Source organism: Lissotriton vulgaris, chromosome 8 (assembly GCF_964263255.1).
Source record: "Lissotriton vulgaris chromosome 8, aLisVul1.2, whole genome shotgun sequence".
In the NCBI taxonomy this organism is placed as follows: domain Eukaryota; kingdom Metazoa; phylum Chordata; class Amphibia; order Caudata; family Salamandridae; genus Lissotriton; species Lissotriton vulgaris.
The window spans coordinates 1,525,337,898-1,525,361,603 of record NC_141696.1 but is presented as its reverse complement, the minus strand read 5'-3'; positions in this window follow the sequence as shown (position 1 = coordinate 1,525,361,603).

Sequence of the window (23,706 nt, the reverse complement as noted above, 5' to 3'; positions counted from 1 at the left end):
CAGACTGCAGCAACACTGCACAGAGTCCTGCAAGAAACATAAACCACACTGGTGCATATGGTCAGACTGCAGCAACACTGCGCAGAGTCCTGGAAGAAACATAAACCACACTGGTGCATATGGTCAGACTGCAGCAACACTGCACAGAGTCCTGCAAGAAACATAAACCACACTGGTGCATATGGTCAGACTGCAGCAACACTGCGCAGAGTCCTGGAAGAAACATAAACCACACTGGTGCATATGGTCAGACTGCAGCAACACTGCACAGAGACCTGGAAGAAACATAAACCACACTGGTGCATATGGTCAGACTGCAGCAACACTGCGCAGAGACCTGGAAGAAACATAAACCACACTGGTGCATATGGTCAGACTGCAGCAACACTGCGCAGAGTCCTGGAAGAAACATAAACCACACTGGTGCATATGGTCAGACTGCAGCAACACTGCGCAGAGTCCTGGAAGAAACATAAACCACACTGGTGCATATGGTCAGACTGCAGCAACACTGCACAGAGACCTGGAAGAAACATAAACCACACTGGTGCATATGGTCAGACTGCAGCAACACTGCGCAGAGTCCTGGAAGAAACATAAACCACACTGGTGCATATGGTCAGACTGCAGCAACACTGCACAGAGACCTGGAAGAAACATAAACCACACTGGTGCATATGGTCAGACTGCAGCAACACTGCACAGAGACCTGGAAGAAACATAAACCACACTGGTGCATATGGTCAGACTGCAGCAACACTGCACAGAGACCTGGAAGAAACATAAACCACACTGGTGCATATGGTCAGACTGCAGCAACACTGCGCAGAGTCCTGGAAGAAACATAAACCACACTGGTGCATATGGTCAGACTGCAGCAACACTGCACAGAGACCTGGAAGAAACATAAACCACACTGGTGCATATGGTCAGACTACAGCAACACTGCACAGAGACCTGGAAGAAACATAAACCACACTGGTGCATATGGTCAGACTGCAGCAACACTGCGCAGAGTCCTGGAAGAAACATAAACCACACTGGTGCATATGGTCAGACTGCAGCAACACTGCGCAGAGTCCTGGAAGAAACATAAACCACACTGGTGCATATGGTCAGACTGCAGCAACACTGCACAGAGACCTGGAAGAAACATAAACCACACTGGTGCATATGGTCAGACTGAAGCAACACTGCGCAGAGTCCTGGAGGAAACATAAACCACACTGGTGCATATGGTCAGACTGCAGCAAGACTGCGCAGAGTCCTGCAAGAAACATAAACCACACTGGTGCATATGGTCAGACTGCAGCAAGACTGCGCAGAGTCCTGGAAGAAACATAAACCACACTGGTGCATATGGTCAGACTGCAGCAACACTGCGCAGAGTCCTGGAAGAAACATAAACCACACTGGTGCATATGGTCAGACTGCAGCAACACTGCGCAGAGACCTGGAAGAAACATAAACCACACTGGTGCATATGGTCAGACTGCAGCAACACTGCACAGAGACCTGGAAGAAACATAAACCACACTGGTGCATATGGTCAGACTGCAGCAACACTGCGCAGAGTCCTGGAAGAAACATAAACCACACTGGTGCATATGGTCAGACTGCAGCAAGACTGCACAGAGACCTGGAAGAAACATAAACCACACTGGTGCATATGGTCAGACTGCAGCAACACTGCGCAGAGTCCTGGAAGAAACATAAACCACACTGGTGCATATGGTCAGACTGCAGCAAGACTGCACAGAGACCTGGAAGAAACATAAACCACACTGGTGCATATGGTCAGACTGCAGCAACACTGCGCAGAGTCCTGGAAGAAACATAAACCACACTGGTGCATATGGTCAGACTGCAGCAAGACTGCGCAGAGTCCTGGAAGAAACATAAACCACACTGGTGCATATGGTCAGACTGCAGCAACACTGCGCAGAGTCCTGGAAGAAACATAAACCACACTGGTGCATATGGTCAGACTGCAGCAACACTGCGCAGAGTCCTGGAAGAAACATAAACCACACTGGTGCATATGGTCAGACTGCAGCAACACTGCGCAGAGTCCTGGAAGAAACATAAACCACACTGGTGCATATGGTCAGACTGCAGCAACACTGCACAGAGTCCTGCAAGAAACATAAACCACACTGGTGCATATGGTCAGACTGCAGCAACACTGCGCAGAGTCCTGGAAGAAACATAAACCACACTGGTGCATATGGTCAGACTGCAGCAACACTGCACAGAGTCCTGCAAGAAACATAAACCACACTGGTGCATATGGTCAGACTGCAGCAACACTGCGCAGAGTCCTGGAAGAAACATAAACCACACTGGTGCATATGGTCAGACTGCAGCAACACTGCACAGAGTCCTGGAAGAAACATAAACCACACTGGTGCATATGGTCAGACTGCAGCAACACTGCGCAGAGTCCTGGAAGAAACATAAACCACACTGGTGCATATGGTCAGACTACAGCAACACTGCACAGAGTCCTGGAAGAAACATAAACCACACTGGTGCATATGGTCAGACTGCAGCAACACTGCACAGAGACCTGGAAGAAACATAAACCACACTGGTGCATATGGTCAGACTGCAGCAAGACTGCGCAGAGACCTGGAAGAAACATAAACCACACTGGTGCATATGGTCAGACTGCAGCAACACTGCGCAGAGTCCTGGAAGAAACATAAACCACACTGGTGCATATGGTCAGACTGCAGCAACACTGCGCAGAGTCCTGGAAGAAACATAAACCACACTGGTGCATATGGTCAGACTGCAGCAACACTGCGCAGAGACCTGGAAGAAACATAAACCACACTGGTGCATATGGTCAGACTGCAGCAACACTGCGCAGAGTCCTGGAAGAAACATAAACCACACTGGTGCATATGGTCAGACTGCAGCAACACTGCGCAGAGTCCTGGAAGAAACATAAACCACACTGGTGCATATGGTCAGACTGCAGCAACACTGCGCAGAGTCCTGCAAGAAACATAAACCACACTGGTGCATATGGTCAGACTACAGCAACACTGCACAGAGACCTGGAAGAAACATAAACCACACTGGTGCATATGGTCAGACTGCAGCAACACTGCGCAGAGTCCTGGAAGAAACATAAACCACACTGGTGCATATGGTCAGACTGCAGCAAGACTGCGCAGAGTCCTGCAAGAAACATAAACCACACTGGTGCATATGGTCAGACTGCAGCAACACTGCGCAGAGTCCTGGAAGAAACATAAACCACACTGGTGCATATGGTCAGACTGCAGCAACACTGCACAGAGACCTGGAAGAAACATAAACCACACTGGTGCATATGGTCAGACTGCAGCAAGACTGCGCAGAGTCCTGGAAGAAACATAAACCACACTGGTGCATATGGTCAGACTGCAGCAACACTGCGCAGAGTCCTGGAAGAAACATAAACCACACTGGTGCATATGGTCAGACTGCAGCAACACTGCGCAGAGTCCTGGAAGAAACATAAACCACACTGGTGCATATGGTCAGACTGCAGCAAGACTGCGCAGAGTCCTGGAAGAAACATAAACCACACTGGTGCATATGGTCAGACTGCAGCAAGACTGCGCAGAGTCCTGGAAGAAACATAAACCACACTGGTGCATATGGTCAGACTGCAGCAACACTGCGCAGAGTCCTGGAAGAAACATAAACCACACTGGTGCATATGGTCAGACTGCAGCAAGACTGCGCAGAGTCCTGGAAGAAACATAAACCACACTGGTGCATATGGTCAGACTGAAGCAACACTGCGCAGAGTCCTGGAAGAAACATAAACCACACTGGTGCATATGGTCAGACTGCAGCAACACTGCGCAGAGTCCTGGAAGAAACATAAACCACACTGGTGCATATGGTCAGACTGCAGCAACACTGCACAGAGACCTGGAAGAAACATAAACCACACTGGTGCATATGGTCAGACTGCAGCAACACTGCGCAGAGTCCTGGAAGAAACATAAACCACACTGGTGCATATGGTCAGACTGCAACAACACTGCACAGAGACCTGGAAGAAACATAAACCACACTGGTGCATATGGTCAGACTGCAGCAAGACTGCGCAGAGTCCTGGAAGAAACATAAACCACACTGGTGCATATGGTCAGACTACAGCAACACTGCACAGAGACCTGGAAGAAACATAAACCACACTGGTGCATATGGTCAGACTGCAGCAACACTGCACAGAGACCTGGAAGAAACATAAACCACACTGGTGCATATGGTCAGACTGCAGCAACACTGCACAGAGTCCTGGAAGAAACATAAACCACACTGGTGCATATGGTCAGACTGCAGCAACACTGCGCAGAGTCCTGGAAGAAACATAAACCACACTGGTGCATATGGTCAGACTGCAGCAACACTGCGCAGAGTCCTGGAAGAAACATAAACCACACTGGTGCATATGGTCAGACTGCAGCAACACTGCGCAGAGTCCTGGAAGAAACATAAACCACACTGGTGCATATGGTCAGACTGCAGCAACACTGCACAGAGTCCTGGAAGAAACATAAACCACACTGGTGCATATGGTCAGACTGCAGCAACACTGCGCAGAGTCCTGGAAGAAACATAAACCACACTGGTGCATATGGTCAGACTGCAGCAAGACTGCACAGAGTCCGGAAAGAAACATAAACCACACTGGTGCATATGGTCAGACTGCAGCAAGACTGCGCAGAGACCTGGAAGAAACATAAACCACACTGGTGCATATGGTCAGACTGCAGCAACACTGCGCAGAGTCCTGGAAGAAACATAAACCACACTGGTGCATATGGTCAGACTGCAGCAACACTGCGCAGAGTCCTGGAAGAAACATAAACCACACTGGTGCATATGGTCAGACTGCAGCAAGACTGCACAGAGTCCGGAAAGAAACATAAACCACACTGGTGCATATGGTCAGACTGCAGCAACACTGCGCAGAGACCTGGAAGAAACATAAACCACACTGGTGCATATGGTCAGACTGCAGCAACACTGCGCAGAGTCCTGGAAGAAACATAAACCACACTGGTGCATATGGTCAGACTGCAGCAACACTGCGCAGAGTCCTGGAAGAAACATAAACCACACTGGTGCATATGGTCAGACTGCAGCAACACTGCACAGAGACCTGGAAGAAACATAAACCACACTGGTGCATATGGTCAAACTGCAGCAACACTGCACAGAGACCTGGAAGAAACATAAACCACACTGGTGCATATGGTCAGACTGCAGCAACACTGCGCAGAGACCTGGAAGAAACATAAACCACACTGGTGCATATGGTCAGACTGCAGCAACACTGCGCAGAGTCCTGGAAGAAACATAAACCACACTGGTGCATATGGTCAGACTACAGCAACACTGCACAGAGACCTGGAAGAAACATAAACCACACTGGTGCATATGGTCAGACTGCAGCAACACTGCGCAGAGTCCTGGAAGAAACATAAACCACACTGGTGCATATGGTCAGACTGCAGCAACACTGCACAGAGACCTGGAAGAAACATAAACCACACTGGTGCATATGGTCAGACTGCAGCAACACTGCGCAGAGACCTGGAAGAAACATAAACCACACTGGTGCATATGGTCAGACTGCAGCAACACTGCGCAGAGTCCTGGAAGAAACATAAACCACACTGGTGCATATGGTCAGACTGCAGCAACACTGCACAGAGACCTGGAAGAAACATAAACCACACTGGTGCATATGGTCAGACTGCAGCAACACTGCGCAGAGACCTGGAAGAAACATAAACCACACTGGTGCATATGGTCAGACTGCAGCAACACTGCGCAGAGACCTGGAAGAAACATAAACCACACTGGTGCATATGGTCAGACTGCAGCAACACTGCGCAGAGACCTGGAAGAAACATAAACCACACTGGTGCATATGGTCAGACTGCAGCAACACTGCGCAGAGACCTGGAAGAAACATAAACCACACTGGTGCATATGGTCAGACTGCAGCAACACTGCACAGAGACCTGGAAGAAACATAAACCACACTGGTGCATATGGTCAGACTGCAGCAACACTGCGCAGAGACCTGGAAGAAACATAAACCACACTGGTGCATATGGTCAGACTGCAGCAAGACTGCGCAGAGTCCTGGAAGAAACATAAACCACACTGGTGCATATGGTCAGACTGCAGCAACACTGCGCAGAGTCCTGGAAGAAACATAAACCACACTGGTGCATATGGTCAGACTGCAGCAACACTGCGCAGAGACCTGGAAGAAACATAAACCACACTGGTGCATATGGTCAGACTGCAGCAACACTGCGCAGAGTCCTGGAAGAAACATAAACCACACTGGTGCATATGGTCAGACTGCAGCAACACTGCGCAGAGTCCTGGAAGAAACATAAACCACACTGGTGCATATGGTCAGACTGCAGCAACACTGCGCAGAGACCTGGAAGAAACATAAACCACACTGGTGCATATGGTCAGACTGCAGCAACACTGCGCAGAGTCCTGGAAGAAACATAAACCACACTGGTGCATATGGTCAGACTGCAGCAACACTGCGCAGAGTCCTGGAAGAAACATAAACCACACTGGTGCATATGGTCAGACTGCAGCAAGACTGCGCAGAGTCCTGGAAGAAACATAAACCACACTGGTGCATATGGTCAGACTGCAGCAACACTGCACAGAGACCTGGAAGAAACATAAACCACACTGGTGCATATGGTCAGACTGAAGCAACACTGCGCAGAGACCTGGAAGAAACATAAACCACACTGGTGCATATGGTCAGACTGCAGCAACACTGCGCAGAGACCTGGAAGAAACATAAACCACACTGGTGCATATGGTCAGACTGCAGCAACACTGCGCAGAGACCTGGAAGAAACATAAACCACACTGGTGCATATGGTCAGACTGCAGCAACACTGCGCAGAGTCCTGGAAGAAACATAAACCACACTGGTGCATATGGTCAGACTGCAGCAACACTGCGCAGAGACCTGGAAGAAACATAAACCACACTGGTGCATATGGTCAGACTGCAGCAACACTGCACAGAGACCTGGAAGAAACATAAACCACACTGGTGCATATGGTCAGACTGCAGCAACACTGCGCAGAGTCCTGGAAGAAACATAAACCACACTGGTGCATATGGTCAGACTGCAGCAACACTGCGCAGAGTCCGGAAAGAAACATAAACCACACTGGTGCATATGGTCAGACTGCAGCAAGACTGCGCAGAGTCCTGGAAGAAACATAAACCACACTGGTGCATATGGTCAAACTGCAGCAACACTGCACAGAGTCCTGGAAGAAACATAAACCACACTGGTGCATATGGTCAGACTGCAGCAACACTGCACAGAGACCTGGAAGAAACATAAACCACACTGGTGCATATGGTCAGACTACAGCAACACTGCACAGAGACCTGGAAGAAACATAAACCACACTGGTGCATATGGTCAGACTGCAGCAACACTGCGCAGAGTCCGGAAAGAAACATAAACCACACTGGTGCATATGGTCAGACTGCAGCAAGACTGCGCAGAGTCCTGGAAGAAACATAAACCACACTGGTGCATATGGTCAAACTGCAGCAACACTGCACAGAGTCCTGGAAGAAACATAAACCACACTGGTGCATATGGTCAGACTGCAGCAACACTGCACAGAGACCTGGAAGAAACATAAACCACACTGGTGCATATGGTCAGACTACAGCAACACTGCACAGAGACCTGGAAGAAACATAAACCACACTGGTGCATATGGTCAGACTACAGCAACACTGCACAGAGACCTGGAAGAAACATAAACCACACTGGTGCATATGGTCAGACTACAGCAACACTGCGCAGAGACCTGGAAGAAACATAAACCACACTGGTGCATATGGTCAGACTGCAGCAACACTGCACAGAGACCTGGAAGAAACATAAACCACACTGGTGCATATGGTCAGACTGCAGCAACACTGCGCAGAGACCTGGAAGAAACATAAACCACACTGGTGCATATGGTCAGACTGCAGCAAGACTGCACAGAGTCCTGGAAGAAACATAAACCACACTGGTGCATATGGTCAGACTGCAGCAACACTGCGCAGAGACCTGGAAGAAACATAAACCACACTGGTGCATATGGTCAGACTGCAGCAACACTGCACAGAGACCTGGAAGAAACATAAACCACACTGGTGCATATGGTCAGACTGCAGCAACACTGCGCAGAGTCCTGGAAGAAACATAAACCACACTGGTGCATATGGTCAGACTGCAGCAACACTGCGCAGAGTCCTGGAAGAAACATAAACCACACTGGTGCATATGGTCAGACTGCAGCAACACTGCGCAGAGACCTGGAAGAAACATAAACCACACTGGTGCATATGGTCAGACTGCAGCAACACTGCGCAGAGTCCTGGAAGAAACATAAACCACACTGGTGCATATGGTCAGACTGCAGCAACACTGCACAGAGACCTGGAAGAAACATAAACCACACTGGTGCATATGGTCAGACTGCAGCAACACTGCGCAGAGTCCTGGAAGAAACATAAACCACACTGGTGCATATGGTCAGACTGCAGCAACACTGCGCAGAGTCCTGGAAGAAACATAAACCACACTGGTGCATATGGTCAGACTGCAGCAACACTGCGCAGAGTCCTGGAAGAAACATAAACCACACTGGTGCATATGGTCAGACTGCAGCAACACTGCGCAGAGTCCTGGAAGAAACATAAACCACACTGGTGCATATGGTCAGACTGCAGCAACACTGCGCAGAGTGCTGGAAGAAACATAAACCACACTGGTGCATATGGTCAGACTGCAGCAACACTGCGCAGAGTCCTGGAAGAAACATAAACCACACTGGTGCATATGGTCAGACTGCAGCAACACTGCGCAGAGTCCTGGAAGAAACATAAACCACACTGGTGCATATGGTCAGACTGCAGCAACACTGCGCAGAGTCCTGGAAGAAACATAAACCACACTGGTGCATATGGTCAGACTGCAGCAACACTGCGCAGAGTCCTGGAAGAAACATAAACCACACTGGTGCATATGGTCAGACTGCAGCAACACTGCGCAGAGTCCTGGAAGAAACATAAACCACACTGGTGCATATGGTCAGACTGCAGCAACACTGCGCAGAGTCCTGGAAGAAACATAAACCACACTGGTGCATATGGTCAGACTGCAGCAACACTGCACAGAGACCTGGAAGAAACATAAACCACACTGGTGCATATGGTCAGACTGCAGCAACACTGCGCAGAGTCCTGGAAGAAACATAAACCACACTGGTGCATATGGTCAGACTGCAGCAACACTGCGCAGAGTCCTGGAAGAAACATAAACCACACTGGTGCATATGGTCAGACTGCAGCAACACTGCGCAGAGTCCTGGAAGAAACATAAACCACACTGGTGCATATGGTCAGACTGCAGCAACACTGCGCAGAGTCCGGAAAGAAACATAAACCACACTGGTGCATATGGTCAGACTGCAGCAAGACTGCGCAGAGTCCTGGAAGAAACATAAACCACACTGGTGCATATGGTCAAACTGCAGCAACACTGCACAGAGTCCTGGAAGAAACATAAACCACATTGGTGCATATGGTCAGACTACAGCAACACTGCGCAGAGACCTGGAAGAAACATAAACCACACTGGTGCATATGGTCAGACTGCAGCAACACTGCACAGAGACCTGGAAGAAACATAAACCACACTGGTGCATATGGTCAGACTGCAGCAAGACTGCGCAGAGTCCTGGAAGAAACATAAACCACACTGGTGCATATGGTCAGACTGCAGCAACACTGCACAGAGTCCTGCAAGAAACATAAACCACACTGGTGCATATGGTCAGACTGCAGCAACACTGCACAGAGACCTGGAAGAAACATAAACCACACTGGTGCATATGGTCAGACTGCAGCAACACTGCGCAGAGACCTGGAAGAAACATAAACCACACTGGTGCATATGGTCAGACTGCAGCAACACTGCACAGAGTCCTGCAAGAAACATAAACCACACTGGTGCATATGGTCAGACTGCAGCAACACTGCGCAGAGACCTGGAAGAAACATAAACCACACTGGTGCATATGGTCAGACTGCAGCAAGACTGCGCAGAGTCCTGGAAGAAACATAAACCACACTGGTGCATATGGTCAGACTGCAGCAACACTGCGCAGAGTCCTGGAAGAAACATAAACCACACTGGTGCATATGGTCAGACTACAGCAACACTGCACAGAGACCTGGAAGAAACATAAACCACACTGGTGCATATGGTCAGACTGCAGCAACACTGCACAGAGTCCTGGAAGAAACATAAACCACACTGGTGCATATGGTCAGACTGCAGCAACACTGCACAGAGTCCTGGAAGAAACATAAACCACACTGGTGCATATGGTCAGACTGCAGCAACACTGCACAGAGACCTGGAAGAAACATAAACCACACTGGTGCATATGGTCAGACTGCAGCAACACTGCGCAGAGTCCTGGAAGAAACATAAACCACACTGGTGCATATGGTCAGACTGCAGCAACACTGCGCAGAGACCTGGAAGAAACATAAACCACACTGGTGCATATGGTCAGACTGCAGCAACACTGCACAGAGACCTGGAAGAAACATAAACCACACTGGTGCATATGGTCAGACTGCAGCAACACTGCGCAGAGTCCTGGAAGAAACATAAACCACACTGGTGCATATGGTCAGACTGCAGCAACACTGCGCAGAGTCCTGGAAGAAACATAAACCACACTGGTGCATATGGTCAGACTGCAGCAACACTGCGCAGAGACCTGGAAGAAACATAAACCACACTGGTGCATATGGTCAGACTGCAGCAACACTGCGCAGAGTCCTGGAAGAAACATAAACCACACTGGTGCATATGGTCAGACTGCAGCAACACTGCACAGAGACCTGGAAGAAACATAAACCACACTGGTGCATATGGTCAGACTGCAGCAACACTGCGCAGAGTCCTGGAAGAAACATAAACCACACTGGTGCATATGGTCAGACTGCAGCAACACTGCGCAGAGTCCTGGAAGAAACATAAACCACACTGGTGCATATGGTCAGACTGCAGCAACACTGCGCAGAGTCCTGGAAGAAACATAAACCACACTGGTGCATATGGTCAGACTGCAGCAACACTGCGCAGAGTCCTGGAAGAAACATAAACCACACTGGTGCATATGGTCAGACTGCAGCAACACTGCGCAGAGTGCTGGAAGAAACATAAACCACACTGGTGCATATGGTCAGACTGCAGCAACACTGCGCAGAGTCCTGGAAGAAACATAAACCACACTGGTGCATATGGTCAGACTGCAGCAACACTGCGCAGAGTCCTGGAAGAAACATAAACCACACTGGTGCATATGGTCAGACTGCAGCAACACTGCGCAGAGTCCTGGAAGAAACATAAACCACACTGGTGCATATGGTCAGACTGCAGCAACACTGCGCAGAGTCCTGGAAGAAACATAAACCACACTGGTGCATATGGTCAGACTGCAGCAACACTGCGCAGAGTCCTGGAAGAAACATAAACCACACTGGTGCATATGGTCAGACTGCAGCAACACTGCGCAGAGTCCTGGAAGAAACATAAACCACACTGGTGCATATGGTCAGACTGCAGCAACACTGCACAGAGACCTGGAAGAAACATAAACCACACTGGTGCATATGGTCAGACTGCAGCAACACTGCGCAGAGTCCTGGAAGAAACATAAACCACACTGGTGCATATGGTCAGACTGCAGCAACACTGCGCAGAGTCCTGGAAGAAACATAAACCACACTGGTGCATATGGTCAGACTGCAGCAACACTGCGCAGAGTCCTGGAAGAAACATAAACCACACTGGTGCATATGGTCAGACTGCAGCAACACTGCGCAGAGTCCGGAAAGAAACATAAACCACACTGGTGCATATGGTCAGACTGCAGCAAGACTGCGCAGAGTCCTGGAAGAAACATAAACCACACTGGTGCATATGGTCAGACTGCAGCAACACTGCACAGAGACCTGGAAGAAACATAAACCACACTGGTGCATATGGTCAGACTGCAGCAACACTGCACAGAGACCTGGAAGAAACATAAACCACACTGGTGCATATGGTCAGACTGCAGCAACACTGCGCAGAGACCTGGAAGAAACATAAACCACACTGGTGCATATGGTCAGACTGCAGCAACACTGCGCAGAGACCTGGAAGAAACATAAACCACACTGGTGCATATGGTCAGACTGCAGCAACACTGCACAGAGACCTGGAAGAAACATAAACCACACTGGTGCATATGGTCAGACTGCAGCAAGACTGCGCAGAGTCCTGGAAGAAACATAAACCACACTGGTGCATATGGTCAGACTGCAGCAACACTGCACAGAGTCCTGCAAGAAACATAAACCACACTGGTGCATATGGTCAGACTGCAGCAACACTGCGCAGAGTCCTGGAAGAAACATAAACCACACTGGTGCATATGGTCAGACTACAGCAACACTGCACAGAGTCCTGGAAGAAACATAAACCACACTGGTGCATATGGTCAGACTGCAGCAACACTGCACAGAGACCTGGAAGAAACATAAACCACACTGGTGCATATGGTCAGACTGCAGCAACACTGCGCAGAGTCCTGGAAGAAACATAAACCACACTGGTGCATATGGTCAGACTGCAGCAACACTGCGCAGAGTCCTGGAAGAAACATAAACCACACTGGTGCATATGGTCAGACTGCAGCAACACTGCGCAGAGTCCTGGAAGAAACATAAACCACACTGGTGCATATGGTCAGACTGCAGCAACACTGCACAGAGACCTGGAAGAAACATAAACCACACTGGTGCATATGGTCAGACTGCAGCAACACTGCGCAGAGACCTGGAAGAAACATAAACCACACTGGTGCACATGGTCAGACTGAAGCAACACTGCGCAGAGACCTGGAAGAAACATAAACCACACTGGTGCATATGGTCAGACTGCAGCAAGACTGCGCAGAGTCCTGGAAGAAACATAAACCACACTGGTGCATATGGTCAGACTGCAGCAACACTGCGCAGAGTCCTGGAAGAAACATAAACCACACTGGTGCATATGGTCAGACTGCAGCAACACTGCACAGAGACCTGGAAGAAACATAAACCACACTGGTGCATATGGTCAGACTGCAGCAACACTGCGCAGAGTCCTGGAAGAAACATAAACCACACTGGTGCATATGGTCAGACTGCAGCAACACTGCACAGAGACCTGGAAGAAACATAAACCACACTGGTGCATATGGTCAGACTGCAGCAACACTGCGCAGAGTCCTGGAAGAAACATAAACCACACTGGTGCATATGGTCAGACTGCAGCAACACTGCGCAGAGTCCTGGAAGAAACATAAACCACACTGGTGCATATGGTCAGACTGCAGCAACACTGCACAGAGACCTGGAAGAAACATAAACCACACTGGTGCATATGGTCAGACTGCAGCAACCCTGCGCAGAGTCCTGGAAGAAACATAACCACACTGGTGCATATGGTCAGACTGCAGCAACACTGCACAGAGACCTGGAAGACACATAAACCACACTGGTGCATATGGTCAGACTGCAGCAACACTGCGCAGAGACCTGGAAGAAACATAAACCACACTGGTGCATATGGTCAGACTGCAGCAACACTGCGCAGAGTCCTGGAAGAAACATAAACCACACTGGTGCATATGGTCAGACTGCAGCAACACTGCACAGAGACCTGGAAGAAACATAAACCACACTGGTGCATATGGTCAGACTACAGCAACACTGCACAGAGACCTGGAAGAAACATAAACCACACTGGTGCATATGGTCAGACTACAGCAACACTGCGCAGAGTCCTGGAAGAAACATAAACCACACCGGTGCATATGGTCAGACTACAGCAACACTGCACAGAGACCTGGAAGAAACATAAACCACACTGGTGCATATGGTCAGACTGCAGCAACACTGCACAGAGACCTGGAAGAAACATAAACCACACTGGTGCATATGGTCAGACTGCAGCAACACTGCGCAGAGTCCTGGAAGAAACATAAACCACACTGGTGCATATGGTCAGACTGCAGCAACACTGCACAGAGACCTGGAAGAAACATAAACCACACTGGTGCATATGGTCAGACTGCAGCAACACTGCGCAGAGACCTGGAAGAAACATAAACCACACTGGTGCATATGGTCAGACTGCAGCAACACTGCGCAGAGTCCTGGAAGAAACATAAACCACACTGGTGCATATGGTCAGACTGCAGCAACACTGCACAGAGACCTGGAAGAAACATAAACCACACTGGTGCATATGGTCAGACTGCAGCAACACTGCGCAGAGTCCTGGAAGAAACATAAACCACACTGGTGCATATGGTCAGACTGCAGCAACACTGCACAGAGACCTGGAAGAAACATAAACCACACTGGTGCATATGGTCAGACTACAGCAACACTGCACAGAGACCTGGAAGAAACATAAACCACACTGGTGCATATGGTCAGACTGCAGCAACACTGCACAGAGACCTGGAAGAAACATAAACCACACTGGTGCATATGGTCAGACTGCAGCAACACTGCGCAGAGTCCTGGAAGAAACATAAACCACACTGGTGCATATGGTCAGACTGCAGCAACACTGCGCAGAGTCCTGGAAGAAACATAAACCACACTGGTGCATATGGTCAGACTACAGCAACACTGCACAGAGACCTGGAAGAAACATAAACCACACTGGTGCATATGGTCAGACTGCAGCAACACTGCACAGAGACCTGGAAGAAACATAAACCACACTGGTGCATATGGTCAGACTGCAGCAACACTGCACAGAGACCTGGAAGAAACATAAACCACACTGGTGCATATGGTCAGACTGCAGCAACACTGCGCAGAGTCCTGGAAGAAACATAAACCACACTGGTGCATATGGTCAGACTGCAGCAACACTGCACAGAGTCCTGGAAGAAACATAAACCACACTGGTGCATATGGTCAGACTGCAGCAACACTGCACAGAGACCTGGAAGAAACATAAACCACACTGGTGCATATGGTCAGACTGCAGCAACACTGCGCAGAGTCCTGGAAGAAACATAAACCACACTGGTGCATATGGTCAGACTGCAGCAACACTGCACAGAGACCTGGAAGAAACATAAACCACACTGGTGCATATGGTCAGACTGCAGCAACACTGCGCAGAGTCCTGGAAGAAACATAAACCACACTGGTGCATATGGTCAGACTGCAGCAACACTGCACAGAGACCTGGAAGAAACATAAACCACACTGGTGCATATGGTCAGACTGCAGCAACACTGCGCAGAGTCCTGGAAGAAACATAAACCACACTGGTGCATATGGTCAGACTGCAGCAACACTGCGCAGAGTCCTGCAAGAAACATAAACCACACTGGTGCATATGGTCAGACTGCAGCAAGACTGCGCAGAGACCTGGAAGAAACATAAACCACACTGGTGCATATGGTCAGACTGCAGCAACACTGCGCAGAGTCCTGGAAGAAACATAAACCACACTGGTGCATATGGTCAGACTGCAGCAACACTGCACAGAGACCTGGAAGAAACATAAACCACACTGGTGCATATGGTCAGACTGCAGCAACACTGCGCAGAGTCCTGGAAGAAACATAAACCACACTGGTGCATATGGTCAGACTGCAGCAACACTGCACAGAGACCTGGAAGAAACATAAACCACACTGGTGCATATGGTCAGACTGCAGCAACACTGCGCAGAGTCCTGGAAGAAACATAAACCACACTGGTGCATATGGTCAGACTGCAGCAACACTGCGCAGAGCCCTGGAAGAAACATAAACCACACTGGTGCATATGGTCAGACTGCAGCAACACTGCACAGAGACCTGGAAGAAACATAAACCACACTGGTGCATATGGTCAGACTGCAGCAACACTGCGCAGAGCCCTGGAAGAAACATAAACCACACTGGTGCATATGGTCAGACTGCAGCAACACTGCGCAGAGTCCTGGAAGAAACATAAACCACACTGGTGCATATGGTCAGACTGCAGCAACACTGCGCAGAGTCCTGGAAGAAACATAAACCACACTGGTGCATATGGTCAGACTGCAGCAACACTGCGCAGAGTCCTGGAAGAAACATAAACCACACTGGTGCATATGGTCAGACTGCAGCAACACTGCGCAGAGTCCTGGAAGAAACATAAACCACACTGGTGCATATGGTCAGACTGCAGCAACACTGCACAGAGACCTGGAAGAAACATAAACCACACTGGTGCATATGGTCAGACTGCAGCAACACTGCGCAGAGTCCTGGAAGAAACATAAACCACACTGGTGCATATGGTCAGACTGCAGCAACACTGCACAGAGACCTGGAAGAAACATAAACCACACTGGTGCATATGGTCAGACTGCAGCAACACTGCGCAGAGACCTGGAAGAAACATAAACCACACTGGTGCATATGGTCAGACTACAGCAACACTGCACAGAGACCTGGAAGAAACATAAACCACACTGGTGCATATGGTCAGACTGCAGCAAGACTGCGCAGAGTCCTGGAAGAAACATAAACCACACTGGTGCATATGGTCAGACTACAGCAACACTGCGCAGAGACCTGGAAGAAACATAAACCACACTGGTGCATATGGTCAGACTGCAGCAACACTGCACAGAGTCCTGGAAGAAACATAAACCACACTGGTGCATATGGTCAGACTGCAGCAACACTGCGCAGAGACCTGGAAGAAACATAAACCACACTGGTGCATATGGTCAGACTACAGCAACACTGCACAGAGACCTGGAAGAAACATAAACCACACTGGTGCATATGGTCAGACTGCAGCAACACTGCACAGAGTCCTGCAAGAAACATAAACCACACTGGTGCATATGGTCAGACTGCAGCAACACTGCACAGAGACCTGGAAGAAACATAAACCACACTGGTGCATATGGTCAGACTGCAGCAACACTGCGCAGAGTCCTGGAAGAAACATAAACCACACTGGTGCATATGGTCAGACTACAGCAACACTGCACAGAGTCCTGGAAGAAACATAAACCACACTGGTGCATATGGTCAAACTGCAGCAACACTGCGCAGAGTCCTGGAAGAAACATAAACCACACTGGTGCATATGGTCAGACTGCAGCAACACTGCGCAGAGTCCTGGAAGAAACATAAACCACACTGGTGCATATGGTCAGACTGCAGCAACACTGCACAGAGACCTGGAAGAAACATAAACCACACTGGTGCATATGGTCAGACTGCAGCAACACTGCGCAGAGTCCTGGAAGAAACATAAACCACACTGGTGCATATGGTCAGACTACAGCAACACTGCACAGAGACCTGGAAGAAACATAAACCACACTGGTGCATATGGTCAGACTGCAGCAAGACTGCGCAGAGACCTGGAAGAAACATAAACCACACTGGTGCATATGGTCAGACTGCAGCAACACTGCGCAGAGTCCTGGAAGAAACATAAACCACACTGGTGCATATGGTCAGACTGCAGCAACACTGCGCAGAGTCCTGGAAGAAACATAAACCACACTGGTGCATATGGTCAGACTGCAGCAACACTGCACAGAGACCTGGAAGAAACATAAACCACACTGGTGCATATGGTCAGACTGCAGCAACACTGCGCAGAGTCCTGGAAGAAACATAAACCACACTGGTGCATATGGTCAGACTGCAGCAACACTGCACAGAGTCCTGCAAGAAACATAAACCACACTGGTGCATATGGTCAGACTGCAGCAACACTGCACAGAGACCTGGAAGAAACATAAACCACACTGGTGCATATGGTCAGACTGCAGCAACACTGCACAGAGACCTGGAAGAAACATAAACCACACTGGTGCATATGGTCAGACTGCAGCAAGACTGCGCAGAGTCCTGGAAGAAACATAAACCACACTGGTGCATATGGTCAGACTGCAGCAACACTGTACAGAGACCTGGAAGAAACATAAACCACACTGGTGCATATGGTCAGACTGCAGCAAGACTGCACAGAGTCCTGGAAGAAACATAAACCACACTGGTGCATATGGTCAGACTGCAGCAACACTGCACAGAGACCTGGAAGAAACATAAACCACACTGGTGCATATGGTCAGACTGCAGCAACACTGCGCAGAGTCCTGGAAGAAACATAAACCACACTGGTGCATATGGTCAGACTGCAGCAACACTGCACAGAGACCTGGAAGAAACATAAACCACACTGGTGCATATGGTCAGACTGCAGCAAGACTGCACAGAGTCCTGGAAGAAACATAAACCACACTGGTGCATATGGTCAGACTGCAGCAACACTGCACAGAGACCTGGAAGAAACATAAACCACACTGGTGCATATGGTCAGACTGCAGCAACACTGCACAGAGACCTGGAAGAAACATAAACCACACTGGTGCATATGGTCAGACTGCAGCAACACTGCGCAGAGTCCTGGAAGAAACATAAACCACACTGGTGCATATGGTCAGACTGCAGCAACACTGCGCAGAGTCCTGGAAGAAACATAAACCACACTGGTGCATATGGTCAGACTGCAGCAACACTGCGCAGAGTCCTGGAAGAAACATAAACCACACTGGTGCATATGGTCAGACTGCAGCAACACTGCGCAGAGTCCTGGAAGAAACATAAACCACACTGGTGCATATGGTCAGACTGCAGCAACACTGCGCAGAGACCTGGAAGAAACATAAACCACACTGGTGTATATGGTCAGACTGCAGCAACACTGCACAGAGACCTGGAAGAAACATAAACCACACTGGTGCATATGGTCAGACTGCAGCAACACTGCGCAGAGTCCTGGAAGAAACATAAACCACACTGGTGCATATGGTCAGACTACAGCAACACTGCACAGAGTCCTGGAAGAAACATAAACCACACTGGTGCATATGGTCAGACTGCAGCAACACTGCGCAGAGTCCTGGAAGAAACATAAACCACACTGGTGCATATGGTCAGACTGCAGCAACACTGCACAGAGACCTGGAAGAAACATAAACCACACTGGTGCATATGGTCAGACTGCAGCAACACTGCACAGAGTCCTGGAAGAAACATAAACCACACTGGTGCATATGGTCAGACTGCAGCAACACTGCACAGAGTCCTGGAAGAAACATAAACCACACTGGTGCATATGGTCAGACTGCAGCAACACTGCACAGAGTCCTGGAAGAAACATAAACCACACTGGTGCATATGGTCAGACTGCAGCAACACTGCACAGAGACCTGGAAGAAACATAAACCACACTGGTGCATATGGTCAGACTGCAGCAACACTGCGCAGAGTCCTGGAAGAAACATAAACCACACTGGTGCATATGGTCAGACTGCAGCAACACTGCGCAGAGTCCTGGAAGAAACATAAACCACACTGGTGCATATGGTCAGACTGCAGCAACACTGCGCAGAGTCCGGAAAGAAACATAAACCACACTGGTGCATATGGTCAGACTGCAGCAAGACTGCGCAGAGTCCTGGAAGAAACATAAACCACACTGGTGCATATGGTCAGACTGCAGCAACACTGCACAGAGACCTGGAAGAAACATAAACCACACTGGTGCATATGGTCAGACTGCAGCAACACTGCGCAGAGTCCTGGAAGAAACATAAACCACACTGGTGCATATGGTCAGACTGAAGCAACACTGCGCAGAGTCCTGGAAGAAACATAAACCACACTGGTGCATATGGTCAGACTGCAGCAAGACTGCGCAGAGTCCTGGAAGAAACATAAACCACACTGGTGCATATGGTCAGACTGCAGCAACACTGCACAGAGACCTGGAAGAAACATAAACCACACTGGTGCATATGGTCAGACTGCAGCAACACTGCGCAGAGTCCTGGAAGAAACATAAACCACACTGGTGCATATGGTCAGACTGCAGCAACACTGCGCAGAGTCCTGGAAGAAACATAAACCACACTGGTGCATATGGTCAGACTGCAGCAACACTGCACAGAGACCTGGAAGAAACATAAACCACACTGGTGCATATGGTCAGACTGCAGCAACACTGCACAGAGACCTGGAAGAAACATAAACCACACTGGTGCATATGGTCAGACCGCAGCAACACTGCGCAGAGTCCTGGAAGAAACATAAACCACACTGGTGCATATGGTCAGACTGCAGCAACACTGCGCAGAGTCCTGGAAGAAACATAAACCACACTGGTGCATATGGTCAGACTGCAGCAACACTGCGCAGAGTCCTGGAAGAAACATAAACCACACTGGTGCATATGGTCAGACTGCAGCAACACTGCGCAGAGTCCTGGAAGAAACATAAACCACACTGGTGCATATGGTCAGACTGCAGCAACACTGCGCAGAGTCCTGGAAGAAACATAAACCACACTGGTGCATATGGTCAGACTGCAGCAACACTGCGCAGAGTCCTGGAAGAAACATAAACCACACTGGTGCATATGGTCAGACTGCAGCAACACTGCGCAGAGACCTGGAAGAAACATAAACCACACTGGTGCATATGGTCAGACTGCAGCAACACTGCGCAGAGACCTGGAAGAAACATAAACCACACTGGTGCATATGGTCAGACTGCAGCAAGACTGCGCAGAGTCCTGGAAGAAACATAAACCACACTGGTGCATATGGTCAGACTGCAGCAACACTGCGCAGAGTCCTGGAAGAAACATAAACCACACTGGTGCATATGGTCAGACTGCAGCAACACTGCACAGAGACCTGGAAGAAACATAAACCACACTGGTGCATATGGTCAGACTGCAGCAAGACTGCACAGAGACCTGGAAGAAACATAAACCACACTGGTGCATATGGTCAGACTGCAGCAAGACTGCACAGAGACCTGGAAGAAACATAAACCACACTGGTGCATATGGTCAGACTACAGCAACACTGCACAGAGACCTGGAAGAAACATAAACCACACTGGTGCATATGGTCAGACTGCAGCAAGACTGCGCAGAGACCTGGAAGAAACATAAACCACACTGGTGCATATGGTCAGACTACAGCAACCTTGCGCAGAGTCCTGGAAGAAACATAAACCACACTGGTGCATATGGTCAGACTACAGCAACACTGCACAGAGACCTGGAAGAAACATAAACCACACTGGTGCATATGGTCAGACTGCAGCAACACTGCGCAGAGACCTGGAAGAAACATAAACCACACTGGTGCATATGGTCAGACTGCAGCAAGACTGCACAGAGACCTGGAAGAAACATAAACCACACTGGTGCATATGGTCAGACTGCAGCAACACTGCGCAGAGACCTGGAAGAAACATAAACCACACTGGTGCATATGGTCAGACTGCAGCAAGACTGCACAGAGACCTGGAAGAAACATAAACCACACTGGTGCATATGGTCAGACTGCAGCAACACTGCGCAGAGTCCTGGAAGAAACATAAACCACACTGGGGCATATGGTCAGACTGCAGCAACACTGCGCAGAGACCTGGAAGAAACATAAACCACACTGGTCCATATGGTCAGACTGCAGCAAGACTGCGCAGAGTCCTGGAAGAAACATAAACCACACTGGTGCATATGGTCAGACTGCAGCAACACTGCGCAGAGTCCTGGAAGAAACATAAACCACACTGGTGCATATGGTCAGACTGCAGCAACACTGCGCAGAGTCCTGGAAGAAACATAAACCACACTGGTGCATATGGTCAGACTGCAGCAACACTGCGCAGAGACCTGGAAGAAACATAAACCACACTGGTGCATATGGTCAGACTGCAGCAACACTGCGCAGAGTCCTGGAAGAAACATAAACCACACTGGTGCATATGGTCAGACTGCAGCAACACTGCGCAGAGTCCTGGAAGAAACATAAACCACACTGGTGCATATGGTCAGACTGCAGCAACACTGCGCAGAGACCTGGAAGAAACATAAACCACACTGGTGCATATGGTCAGACTGCAGCAACACTGCGCAGAGTCCTGGAAGAAACATAAACCACACTGGTGCATATGGTCAGACTGCAGCAACACTGCGCAGAGACCTGGAAGAAACATAAACCACACTGGTGCATATGGTCAGACTGCAGCAACACTGCGCAGAGTCCTGGAAGAAACATAAACCACACTGGTGCATATGGTCAGACTGCAGCAACACTGCGCAGAGTCCTGGAAGAAACATAAACCACACTGGTGCATATGGTCAGACTGCAGCAACACTGCGCAGAGTCCTGGAAGAAACATAAACCACACTGGTGCATATGGTCAGACTGCAGCAACACTGCGCAGAGTCCTGGAAGAAACATAAACCACACTGGTGCATATGGTCAGACTGCAGCAACACTGCGCAGAGTCCTGGAAGAAACATAAACCACACTGGTGCATATGGTCAGACTGCAGCAACACTGCACAGAGTCCTGCAAGAAACATAAACCACACTGGTGCATATGGTCAGACTGCAGCAACACTGCGCAGAGTCCTGGAAGAAACATAAACCACACTGGTGCATATGGTCAGACTGCAGCAACACTGCGCAGAGACCTGGAAGAAACATAAACCACACTGGTGCATATGGTCAGACTGCAGCAACACTGCGCAGAGTCCTGGAAGAAACATAAACCACACTGGTGCATATGGTCAGACTGCAGCAACACTGCGCAGATACCTGGAAGAAACATAAACCACACTGGTGCATATGGTCAGACTGCAGCAACACTGCGCAGAGACCTGGAAGAAACATAAACCACACTGGTGCATATGGTCAGACTGCAGCAACACTGCGCAGAGTCCTGGAAGAAACATAAACCACACTGGTGCATATGGTCAGACTGCAGCAACACTGCGCAGAGTCCTGGAAGAAACATAAACCACACTGGTGCATATGGTCAGACTGCAGCAACACTGCACAGAGACCTGGAAGAAACATAAACCACACTGGTGCATATGGTCAGACTGCAGCAAGACTGCGCAGAGTCCTGGAAGAAACATAAACCACACTGGTGCATATGGTCAGACTGCAGCAAGACTGCGCAGAGTCCTGGAAGAAACATAAACCACACTGGTGCATATGGTCAGACTGCAGCAAGACTGCGCAGAGTCCTGGAAGAAACATAAACCACACTGGTGCATATGGTCAGACTGCAGCAAGACTGCACAGAGACCTGGAAGAAACATAAACCACACTGGTGCATATGGTCAGACTGCAGCAAGACTGCGCAGAGTCCTGGAAGAAACATAAACCACACTGGTGCATATGGTCAGACTGCAGCAACACTGCGCAGAGACCTGGAAGAAACATAAACCACACTGGTGCATATGGTCAGACTGCAGCAAGACTGCGCAGAGTCCTGGAAGAAACATAAACCACACTGGTGCACATGGTCAGACTGAAGCAACACTGCGCAGAGTCCTGGAAGAAACATAAACCACACTGGTGCATATGGTCAGACTGCAGCAACACTGCACAGAGACCTGGAAGAAACATAAACCACACTGGTGCATATGGTCAGACTGCAGCAAGACTGCGCAG